The sequence below is a fragment of the Rutidosis leptorrhynchoides genome, chromosome 2, assembly GCF_046630445.1.
Source record: "Rutidosis leptorrhynchoides isolate AG116_Rl617_1_P2 chromosome 2, CSIRO_AGI_Rlap_v1, whole genome shotgun sequence".
Lineage (NCBI taxonomy): Eukaryota > Viridiplantae > Streptophyta > Magnoliopsida > Asterales > Asteraceae > Rutidosis > Rutidosis leptorrhynchoides.
The window spans coordinates 335723259-335734818 of NC_092334.1; the positions used below are offsets into that span (position 1 = coordinate 335723259).

Genomic DNA, 11560 nt, shown 5'->3' on the forward strand with positions numbered 1-11560 from the left:
TTGTCCACGCCTCATATAGAGTTTCATTCGGTTTCTGTGTGAACGTAACAATTTCTCCTTGAAGTCTTACGGCTTTAGATGCCGGAAAGAATTGTTTAAGAAATTTTTCAACTAAAACGTCCTATTTATCAATTGCCCCTTCAGGTAACGATTCCAACCAATCTTTGGCTTCTCCCTTTAAAGTCCAGGGAAATAACATGAGATATATCTGTTCATCCTCCACTTCTCTTATTTTAAATAGTGTGCAGATCCTATTAAAGGTACGAAGATGTTCGTTTGGATCTTCCTTCGGCGCACCACTAAATTGGCATTGATTAGTCACCATATGTAGAATTTGTCCTTTGATTTCATAATCTGGCGCATTAATGTCAGGATGAGTAATTGTGTGACCTTAGCCAGTGCGTTTAGCTCGCATTCGTTCTTCCATGCTTAAAGGTTCCAGATTTTCCATAATTGAATTTGTTGAATCTGAATCACTAAAAGATTCTGATTTAATGGTTCATTCCTCAACAATCTCTGTTTGAATAATTGGTGGTTACGGAGGAAAAATTAATGGTTCAGGATCTATGAATTGTCCCTGAATATTCTCCGGATTCTCAATTGTGAGTCGGGTTCAAAAAATGGATTATCGGAAATTTGAATTGGAGTACTTGGTCGACTGGATGACGATTCTAAAGAAAAATCAGCGGCGGTAATATTTGCAAGATGTCTTGATCTGGTTACAGGTGGTGAACGTACAAAAGGTGGTGAACGTCTTGCTCGGTGCATTCACTGAATATCCTATTAGTTTTTTTAAAAGGAAAGAAAAATTATATAAGTTATCCAATTAATAGACTTTTCTGATTTTGTCCACGTTTTGAATAGCCAAAAGATGCAGCAGAGGGGCAGGATTCGTTTGGTCTCAATATAATTGAGTACTGTTTGGCTCCAATAACCCGGTCCACGTACAAATCCAACTATTACTACGAACCAGAAAATTTTGATGTCTATCAATTTAACCACTTAAAATAAATTTTCGTAATTTTAAGAAATTTAGATAAGAAGTAGAATAAAATTCTAAGTCCTAAAACTAGAATAGCGAGAAATAAGAAAGAAAAAGAGCGCGTCGAAAAAGGTCGAAAAAGAAAATATCGAAAAATAAAAGGCGTCGAAAAATAAGAAAGAAAAAGAGTGACTTAAAAAACTTTTAAAACACTCGACTAACCCAACCTTATTACTATCACTAACTTAAAATTATAATCGCAAATTGAGATTACTAATTGGAGTAATAATTGATACATAGGTAAAAGGCGTCGAAAAATAAAAAAAAAATAGCGCGTCTAAACTTAAAAAGGAACTAAAAACTAAAAACTAAAAGTTGCGTCTAAAAATATTAAAGCTTACAAGTAAACCTATATTCCAAATGGAAATAACTTAAAAAGGTACTAAAACTTAAAAAGGCGTCGCAAAATTCTAAAGCACCTAAATCTTAGTCTAAAGAAAAAGCACTTAAGGGATTTTACGGCAAAGCCTAAAAATCTAGAAATAAAAATAACTATGGCAAAAACTAAGTTTAAAACTAAATACGAGCGAAAAATATAAATATTATGCTAAAACAAATAAAAGGGGACAAAATATAAAAATATACTAAAAGTTGTAAAAAGTACAATTTTTATAAAAATATTATTTTTATATTATTTATTTTATAAAACTATTAATTTTATAATTTAATTAAACTAATTAAACAAAATTATAATAAAAACTAAAATAAATAATTAATTAAAACCTAATTAGGGTTTTATAATAATAATTATAATAATTACCCCGTAATTAATTGATGACTAGGGTTTCTGTCGGTGTCAGAGTGGCTCCGCGAGTCGCGGTTCCACCTGGCAAAAATCTCCGCGAGTCGCGGTGAATGAAAATTCAGATCAGGTGCAGTATTAAATTCGACGTTTTACTTTTTTTTTTTTCTGTTTTATATTTTCTGTTTTAATAAAAATATTTATATAATAAAAACTTATATTAAAAAAAAACTAAAATAAAAATATAAATACTTTATAATTTTATAAATAAAAAATCTTAAAAATAGATTTATATATATATATTTTTTTCGGTTTTTGATTTTATGTTTTAATAAAAACAAAATATTTAAATAAAACTTATATTTTTTTAAAAAAAAATAAAGAAACTTTATAAAACTTAATTATTTAACAAATTCTTAAAAATATTTAAATTTTTGTTTTCTTTTCTATGTTTTCGAATATTTAAAACGTATTTTTATAAAAGCGTATTTTTATAAAAGTAAACTAAAAATAAAAATCTTTTTTTTTATATTAGCGTTGCGCTTCCGGCTTTTAAACAAGAAATTGAGAGTCCCCGGCAGCGGCGCCAAAAATACTTGATGTTATGCGAGGTGTATATAAAATAGCTTAAATTTTACTAGGAAATACTATTAAATACGATACAATTTTACACAAGATATTTATTTATTTATTGAATGGATATACTTAAACCTTGCTACAACACTTATAGGCAGTGTACCTAATCGTACAGTAGTGTAGTTTTTAGTAAGTCCGGTTCGTTCCACAGGGAATCTTTTAAACAAGCTTAACGCTATATTAGTTTTATTTTATAAAAATACGAATATATATATATAAGTAATATTATTATTTTAAAGGGGGTTTTTACTTTTTAATGACCGGTTTGTCGATTTTAAAACTTTAGTCGCAGTTAAAACCTAATGTAAAATATTAAAAATAAATACAAGACTTAATTTAAAGCGTAAAGTAAATAACGATAAAATAAAATTGCGATAAATAAAAGTGCGATAAAATAAAATTGCGATAATTAAAGAGTACGATAAATAAAAGTGCAATTAAATACAATAACAATAAATAAAAGTACGATAATTAGAAGTGCAATTAAATATAAAATAAAGGAAATTAAATATGAAATAAAAGAATTATGCTTATTTAAACTTTCGCAATCATGATGTTTGACGTGTTGATTTTAGTTTTATGCCCATGGGTTAATTGTCCTTTGTCCTGGATTATTTAATATGTCCGTCTGGTTTTTGTCCATAACAGTCCATCAGTCATAAATATAAAGTGCGAGTGTCCTCGTCAAATTATCCTTATACCTGAAGTTAAATATTCCAACTAATTGGGGACTTAAACTGTAACAAGGTTTTAATACTTTATTTAATAATTACACAAGGTTATCGACTGCGTGTAACCTAAGGTTTTAATACTTTGTTATCAATTATGCCAAGTGTCCTTGTACATAATTTCACCCCTGTTTTAATAATTCCATAGACTATTAATCCATTCCCGTGTCCGGTTAAATGAACGATTATTCGTACATATAAATATCCCGTCCATCGTGTCCGATTGAGTGTATATGGTTATTTATAGGGACGTCCAATTGTAAATCTTTATATTAAAATTAACAAACTATCATTTAGTTAAACAAATATAAAGCCCATTAATAGCCCATAGTCTAATTTCCACAAGTGTCGTTCTTTTGTCCAAACCCCAATTATGGTACAAAGCCCAATTACCCAATTTTAGTAATTAGTTCAACATCATGATTACTTCGGATTAAATAAGCATAATAATAACTTAGCTACGAGACATTAAATTAAAAAGGTTGAACATAACTTACAATGATTAAAAATAGCGTAGCGTTACACGGACAGAATTTCGACTTACACCCTTACAACATTCGCTAACATACCCTTATTATTAGAATTAAAATTAAAATTAAAATTAAAATATAAATTATAAATATAAATATTACGTATAGATATAGAGAGGATGGATTTTTGGATATTAAAAACGATCGAACTGCGTTGGCTTTTATAGGGATTTTAGTCCAGGGAAGCTCCGCGACTCGCGGTCCATTTCTTCTTCAAACTCCGCAAGTCGCGGAGTTTGTTTTTACAGCTCACCAAACCTTGGCTCCTAGCTTGTCGACGGATTATATAAATAAATATAATATATAAATAATTTTAGTAATTATTTAAATATTATATTATATTTATGTGCATAGTTGACTTGTAATTTTTAGTCCGTTGCGTCGAGCGTTGAGAGTTGACTCTGGTCCCGGTTCCGGATTTTCGAACGTCCTTGCGTACAATTTAATATCTTGTACTTTGCGTTTTGAATCTTGTACTCTTGAAATTTTGAGACGTTTCTTATCAATAATTGGAACCTCTTTGATTGTATTTTGTACTTTTGAGCTTTTTGGTCATTTGCGTCTTCAATTCGTCGAATCTGTCTTTTGTCTTCACCTTTTATTATTTAAACGAATATTACTTGTAAATAGAACAATTGCAACTAAAAGCTTGTCTTTCTTGAGGAATAATGCTATGAAATATATGTTCGTTTTTAGCATTATCAATGTTGCATGTTAGAAGCTCTTTCTAACTCATGAAATCCTATGTGGGGATATGTTGAGTCAAAATAGGTTCTTAACCCGTAGTGTAAAATTGCATTTGGTTTCCCCGCATTTAATGCTTTAAAGAAAATACGGCGTAACTTACGGTCTCCCCAATGCGATATACCCCACCTATCAAAAGAAAGCGTTTTATAAACTAAGGCATTTCTGGAAAGTCTTTCAAATGTTTGACAAGTTAATTTCTCCATAACTAATTGTGCTGATGAATTCTGGCCGACTCTAGACAAGATTTCCTCAATCATATCCTCTGGTAGGTCTTCTAAAATATTCGGTTGTCTACCCTTAACGTCCATTTTGTTTTTATACTGTAAAATAGACAAGGATTAGATTCATAAAAGATAATTAACAAACAATACAAGCAATTTTTACATAGAACATAAAAGTACAAGCACACTACAATACATATAATACACAACATGATTACAACTCCTTAATCTGAATTACTGGTTTCTTCTTCTTCGGACTTGGTTCGTTTTCCTAATTTTCTAGGGATATATGGTGTTCCTCTAATACGAGCCGTTGTTTTCCACAATGGTTTAGAAAAACTTGGTGGTTTAGAGGTTCCCGAGTTATTGTTACAATTTGGGATATACGGAGGTTGCCGATACATATAAAGCTCATCGGGATTGGAATCAGGTTTCTCTATTTTTATACCTTTTCCCTTATTATTTTCTTTTGCTTTATTAAATTGGGTCGAGGTAATTTCTATAACATCATCTGAATCCTCATCGGGATCCGATTCATCGAAAAATTGGTAATCTTCCCAATATTTTGCTTCCTCGGTGGAAACACCATTGACCATTTTTAACTTTGGTCCATTGGTTGAGGATTTTCTTTTATTTAATCGATTTACTGTAGGTATCAATATTTCTTCCTCCAGAACCTCTTCTTCTTCTGGTTCCTCCTCTTCCGGTTCCTCCTCTTCTGGTTCCTCTTCTTTCGGTTCCTCCTCTTCCGGTTCCTCTTCGGGAATTTGTGAATCTTCCCAAAGTATATTCGACTCTTTATTATTATTAGGTGAGTCGATGGGATTTGTACTAGAGGTAGACATCTATCACACAATATCAAACACGTTAAGAGATTAATATATTTACATGTTAATAATATATAGTTTCCAACAAAAAAATGTTAAGCAATCGTTTTTGAAGAAAAACACGGTCGAAGTCCAGACTCACTAATGCATCCTAACAAACTCGGTAAGACACACTAATGCAAAAATTCTGGTTCTCTAAGACCAAGGCTCGGATACCAACTGAAATGTCCCGTTCATATCGATTATAAACGTTCCATATTAATTGATTTCGTTGCGAGGTTTTGACCTCTATATGAGACGTTTTTCAAAGACTGCATTCGTTTTTAAAACAAACCATAACCTTTATTTTATTGACAAGGTTAAAAAGACACCACCTAGATTATCCATAAATGATAATCTAAAAATATCACACTTACACACTACCAATACATATTGGTTTACAATATTAATATGTTACAACAAAATAAATCTCGAATGCAGTTTTAAACAATATTATACAAGCATGCTGACACCAAATCTTGTTCATATATTAGCATGCAACAGCGGAAGCTCTTAATAATCACCTGAGAATAAACATGCTTTAAACGTCAACAAAATGTTGGTGAGTTATAGGTTTAACCTATATATTTATCAAATTGTAATAATAGACCACAAGATTTCATATTTCAATATGGGATGATTTCAATATGTATCCCATACATAGAGATAAAAATCATTCATATGGTGAACACCTGGTAACCGACATTAACAAGATGCATATAAGAATATCCCCTATCATTCCGGGAAATCCATCGGACATAATAAAACAACATTGAAGTACTAAAGCATCTGCAACTATGGATGGGGTTCGTTAGGCCCAATAGATCTATCTTTAGGATTCACGTCAATTAGTAGATTGGTTTACTAATTCTTAGGTTACCAAGCAAAAAGGGGCATATTCGGCTTCGATCATTCACCCATATAATGCAGTTTCATTTACTTGTGTCTATTTCGTAAAACATTTATAAAACTGCATGTATTCTCATCCCAAAATATTAGATTTTAAAAGTGGGACTATAACTCACTTTCACAGATTTTTTACTTCGTCGGGAAGTAAGACTTGGCCACTGGTCGATTCATGAACCTATAACAAATATGTACATATATATCAAAGTATGTTCAAAATATATTTACAACATTTTTAATACGTTTTACTGTTTTAAGTTTATTAAGTCAGCTGTCCTCGTTAGTAACCTACAACTAGTTGTGGACAGTTAGATGTACAGAAATAAATTGATATATATTATCTTGAATCAATCCACGACCCAGTGTATACACATCTCGGGCTAGATCACAACTCAAAGTATATATATTTTTGGAATCAACCTCAACCCTGTATAGCTAACTCCAACATTACTGCATATAGAGTGTCTATGGTTGTTCCAAATAATATATATACATGGGTCGATATGATATGTCAAAACATTTGCATACGTGTCTATGGTATCCCAAGATTACATAATATATTAGAATAAATGTATAATACAATATGAGTTAGCTAGGATATGATTAATATAGATTTGTTACCAATTTTCACGTAGTTACAACAAGCAAAAATATCCAAACTTGTTTTACCCATAACTTCTTCGTTTTAAATCCGTTTTGAGTGATTCAAGTTGCTATGGTTTCATATTGAACTTAAGTTTATGAATCTAAACAGAGAAAGTATAAGTTTATAGTCAGAAATACAGGTTACAAGTTGTTTTTGTATCGAAAGAACGACGTCTAGATGACCATTTTGGAAAAAACATACTTCCACTTTCAGTTTAACCATGATTTTTGGATATAGTTTCATGTTCATAAGAAAAATCATTTTCCCAGAAGAACAACTTTTAAATCAAAGTTTATCATAGTTTTTAATTAACTAACCCAAAACAGCCCGCGGTGTTACTACGACGGCGTATATCCGATTTTACGGTGTTTTTCGTATTTTCAGGTTTTAAATCATTAAGTTAGCATATCATATAGATATGGAACATGTGTTTAGTTGATTTTAAAAGTCAAGTTAGAAGGATTAACTTTTGTTTGCGAACAAGTTTAGAATTAACTAAACTATGTTCTAGTGATTACAAGTTTAAACCTTCGAATAAGGTAATTTTCAATATATGAATCGAATGATGTTATGAATATCATTACTACCTCAAGTTTAGTAGGTAAACCTACTGGAAATGATGAAAAAATAACTTGAACTTCAAAGGATCTTTGATGGCTTGGAAGTTCTTGAAATAGAATCATGACACAAAAACAAGTTCAAGTAAGATTATTACTCGAATTAAGATAGTTATAGTTATAGAAATTGAATCAAAGCTTGAATATGAATATTACCTTGATTTAGAAAGATAACCTACTATAAATAACAAAGGTTTCTTGATCTTAGATGATTGCTTGGAATGGATTAGGAAACTTGGAAGTAAATTTGTAAACTTGGAAGTGTTCTTGATGTGTTCTTGAGTAATTATTTTTATGATGATTATAGGTAATAACCAAAGCTTGTATTTGATGATTTTTCCTGAAAAAATAGTAACTTAGACGTTCATGGAAGAGTGTGTGTCTTTTGAGAGAGAATTGGAAAGAAAATTGGAAGTGAAATGGAGTAGGTGGTGAGTGAAGGTGAGTGGGGTTGAAAGGAGTTCTTGTTTTTGTTTCCTTGCTCATAAGTCATGCTAGTTGTCTAATTGTTGGTTCCACATGTTTGTTGACTATCTAGGGCTGCTAAGAGCTGAATTATTATGTGTATATACCAATAGTATATACATCTAGGAGCTGGGTATTGTACGAGTACGAATACGGTTGCATACGAGTAGAATTGTTGATGAAAATGAATGAGAATGCAATTGTAAGCATTTTTGTTAAGTAGAAGTACTTTGATATGTGTCTTGAAGTCTTTCAAAAGTGTAATAATACATCTAAATACACTACATGTATATACATTTTAACTGAGTCGTTAAGTCATCGTTAGTCGTTACATGTAAGTGTTGTTTTGAAACCTTTAAGTTAACGATCTCATTTAATGTTGTTAACCCATTGTTTATTATATCTAATGAGATGTTAAATTATTACATTATCAAGATATTATGATGTATGAATATATATATATATATATATATATATATATATATATATATATATATATATATATATATATATATATATATATACATTAAAATGTCGTTAAAACGATAATCGTTACATATATGCCTCGTCCAGTTCAGTTATTCGGGTCCAATTCAAATATTCGAATCCGTTTTGGTTTTCGGATTTTGGACGGTTTTATTGGATCCGTTTTTTATTTAATATGATGATTATGAACCCCTAATTAATAATTAATAATTTGTACTAAAAACAAATATGAAATAAAACATAATCATATTTCAATAAATTATTCTCATAACATGAAAAACACTAAACATAAGAAACTCATAAATAATGTAACATATAAAAACTTCGAATAACATTTGACAAAAAAGTAAAGACATTGAAAAGCAACCACAACGTCTTCGAATAACTTTGTCTTCAAAGCCTTCTGAGTGGACTGGAACGATCTTATATGCTGTCTTAAAACGCAACTTTATTTGGGCATTTGTTTCTGTTCCCCTGCAACCTACTCATACCGATACAAACTCACATAACTACACACATAAATGTTATAAACACATTTGATTATATATTTTGATAACCATACGACACCCCATGAATATGACACCTTTTGGTGATAAGAGTAACATGTCAAAAGAATCCAGAACATATAAAATGAGTGTTGAGACTGTTTTTGCCTCAATGATCAGTCCCGATGCAACATTATAATCTTTAGCTTCACTATGTTTTTTTTAACCTACATAATATCTAACATTACTAGGAGCAATCTACAATTTATTTTTAAACGTACTAATGCTTCTTTATGTACCATTTGTTAACAGTTGATCAAATAATGAAAAGTCGATCGGCATGCGCCCATCAAATGTCTATTTTCCTAATCTCAAAACATTAATTTTCCTTCTCAAAATTCCAAAATCCTTATTCCTCCACAGTCAGGTAATATATCTCAACTCAAACTAAAGTTACTTAAAAACAACTTTTAAAAAACATGGAAGTTGACTAAATATTGATGGTGATAATGGTTTAAACTTACATTGAAAATATTTCATCGAGAAAGAACTCAGATTTGTCTACAAGATTATCATTCTTTAAAGCATCAACAATATCCTCGATTATTTCCCCTTCATCAATCTGCAAAAATACCCAAACAAATAACCACTTGAATATTTATAAAACATTAAACAATACAATATGGATCAACATTACCACAATTGACCCAGTCAAAAGTAAAAGGGTCCTATAATCTCATGTCATTGTAAACCACTAAGACCTATTTCAAGCTGCTAAAAGGTTATGATTGAATTCATAATACATAATTTCTCGATTAGCATGCCATAATCTAATGGGTTATGAATGAATACAATGTGATAAAACAAAATACACAGGTTAATCATTTAGAAGTATCATATTAATATGTGTTTGTTATAAACAAACACATCAATTGCGCATCAGAGATGTTAATGTAAGCATATAGAATGAATTACAGAAACTATTTAGGAAAATATATGTGTCAATGCCAAAGTATAGTAACCGAATGGTAGTGGAACTCTAACACACATACACAGAGGTTAAAGTAGATGAACATGTTAAACTGGCAGCGTCTATTACCTTGGTTCAAACAGCAGAGCAAATTATCTCCAGAACAACAGATATTTTCAGCACGTTTCCATCGACACGTGATTGCGTTTCTTTTGTTGTGCCTTCCATACGAACCTGATAAATAAAATTTCAACACTGACGTTAATTCTTTGTTTGCAATGGAAAGGTTTTATTCTGTACTTGATGAACAACAACATATTAGTATACATAACAAAATCACAATTCGCTAAATGGTAACAAAATAGCACCACAAAATACCTGAGCTATGGGATCCTTCATTGACTTCCTAGTAACCCAAAACTGAACTCCGAATTTCTCAAGCCGCCTTAACAAAACTCCAATAATAGCAACTGAAGTAGTTAGATCCTCTTCAAATTTTCAAACATATAAAACAAATTAAAAACAGATGAACTCAGTTTACTAAACCCTAAACACACTTTGGAAAAACTTGAATTAATAACAAACCCTAGGGAAAGAACAGCAATGGAAGCATGAAAAATAAATTTAGCTATAGATAAAACTACGATTAACAAAAATACGAAGAAACATAACAATCAAGAGCAAATACCATGAATGTTGCAACAACTAAACATTCACAAATATGCATAACCTTAAATGTTACTCTGTACATGGTAGTTTTATCTAAAAGACGAAGAGATAAATTTTGGCCCTAAACCGTTTAAAATTTTTGATGCTTGGCTTGATGAAGAAGATGTAGACGGGGTGATCAAAGAAGCATGGGCAAAAGAAGTGAAGATGTTGAAAAGGAAAGATTGTATGTTTAGAAATAAGTTAAAAAATGTGAAAGATGCACTACGTGAATGGAGCCACAAGAAATTCAGTAGCTTAGATTGTGAGATAGAAGCACTCAAAGGTATGACCACTTCATTCGAAATCAAGGCAGAAGGCGGTAGATTAAATGAGTCGGAACAGAATGTGTGGCAAGAGACTCGGAAAAAGTGGTTGGAAAAAGAAAGAGTTAAGGCCCAAATGTTAAAGCAAAAAGCACGTATTCGTTGGGCTCTTGAAGGCGATGAGAATACAAAATACTTTCACTCGGTAAATAAAAGGAAAAACAATCGTAATAATATTCGGGGTTTGAACATTAATGGGATTTGGAACGAATCACCTCATGATATTAAAATAGGAGCCTTTAATCATTTCAAAAGAGTGTTTGAGGAAACTGATTTGAACAGACCATCATTGGAGGATTTAGCATACCCGATTCTGAACAGTTCAGAGGCTACTGATTTGGAAAAAGAATTTTCGGAAAAGGATATTCACGAGGCGATACTTGAGTGTGGTAGCACAAAAGCCCCGGGGCCCGATGGGTTCAATATGCGATTTTTTAAA

General features: G+C 31.1%; 1 long non-coding RNA gene across 2 annotated transcripts; it reads right to left on the reverse strand.

The window, feature by feature from the left end:
• Positions 1–8861: 8861 nt before the first annotated feature.
• Positions 8862–10832, reverse strand: LOC139891905 (uncharacterized). 2 transcript variants are annotated; one of them, XR_011773899.1, is made up of 4 exons: positions 10466–10832; positions 10217–10321; positions 9642–9739; positions 8862–9113 (listed from the first exon to the last, which is right to left on the reverse strand). It is a non-coding gene; the product is annotated as an uncharacterized lncRNA (long non-coding RNA). The 2 variants fall into 2 exon arrangements; XR_011773900.1 differs by having other exon boundaries at positions 8862–9106; positions 10466–10831.
• Between the last annotated feature and the right edge of the window lie 728 nt (positions 10833–11560).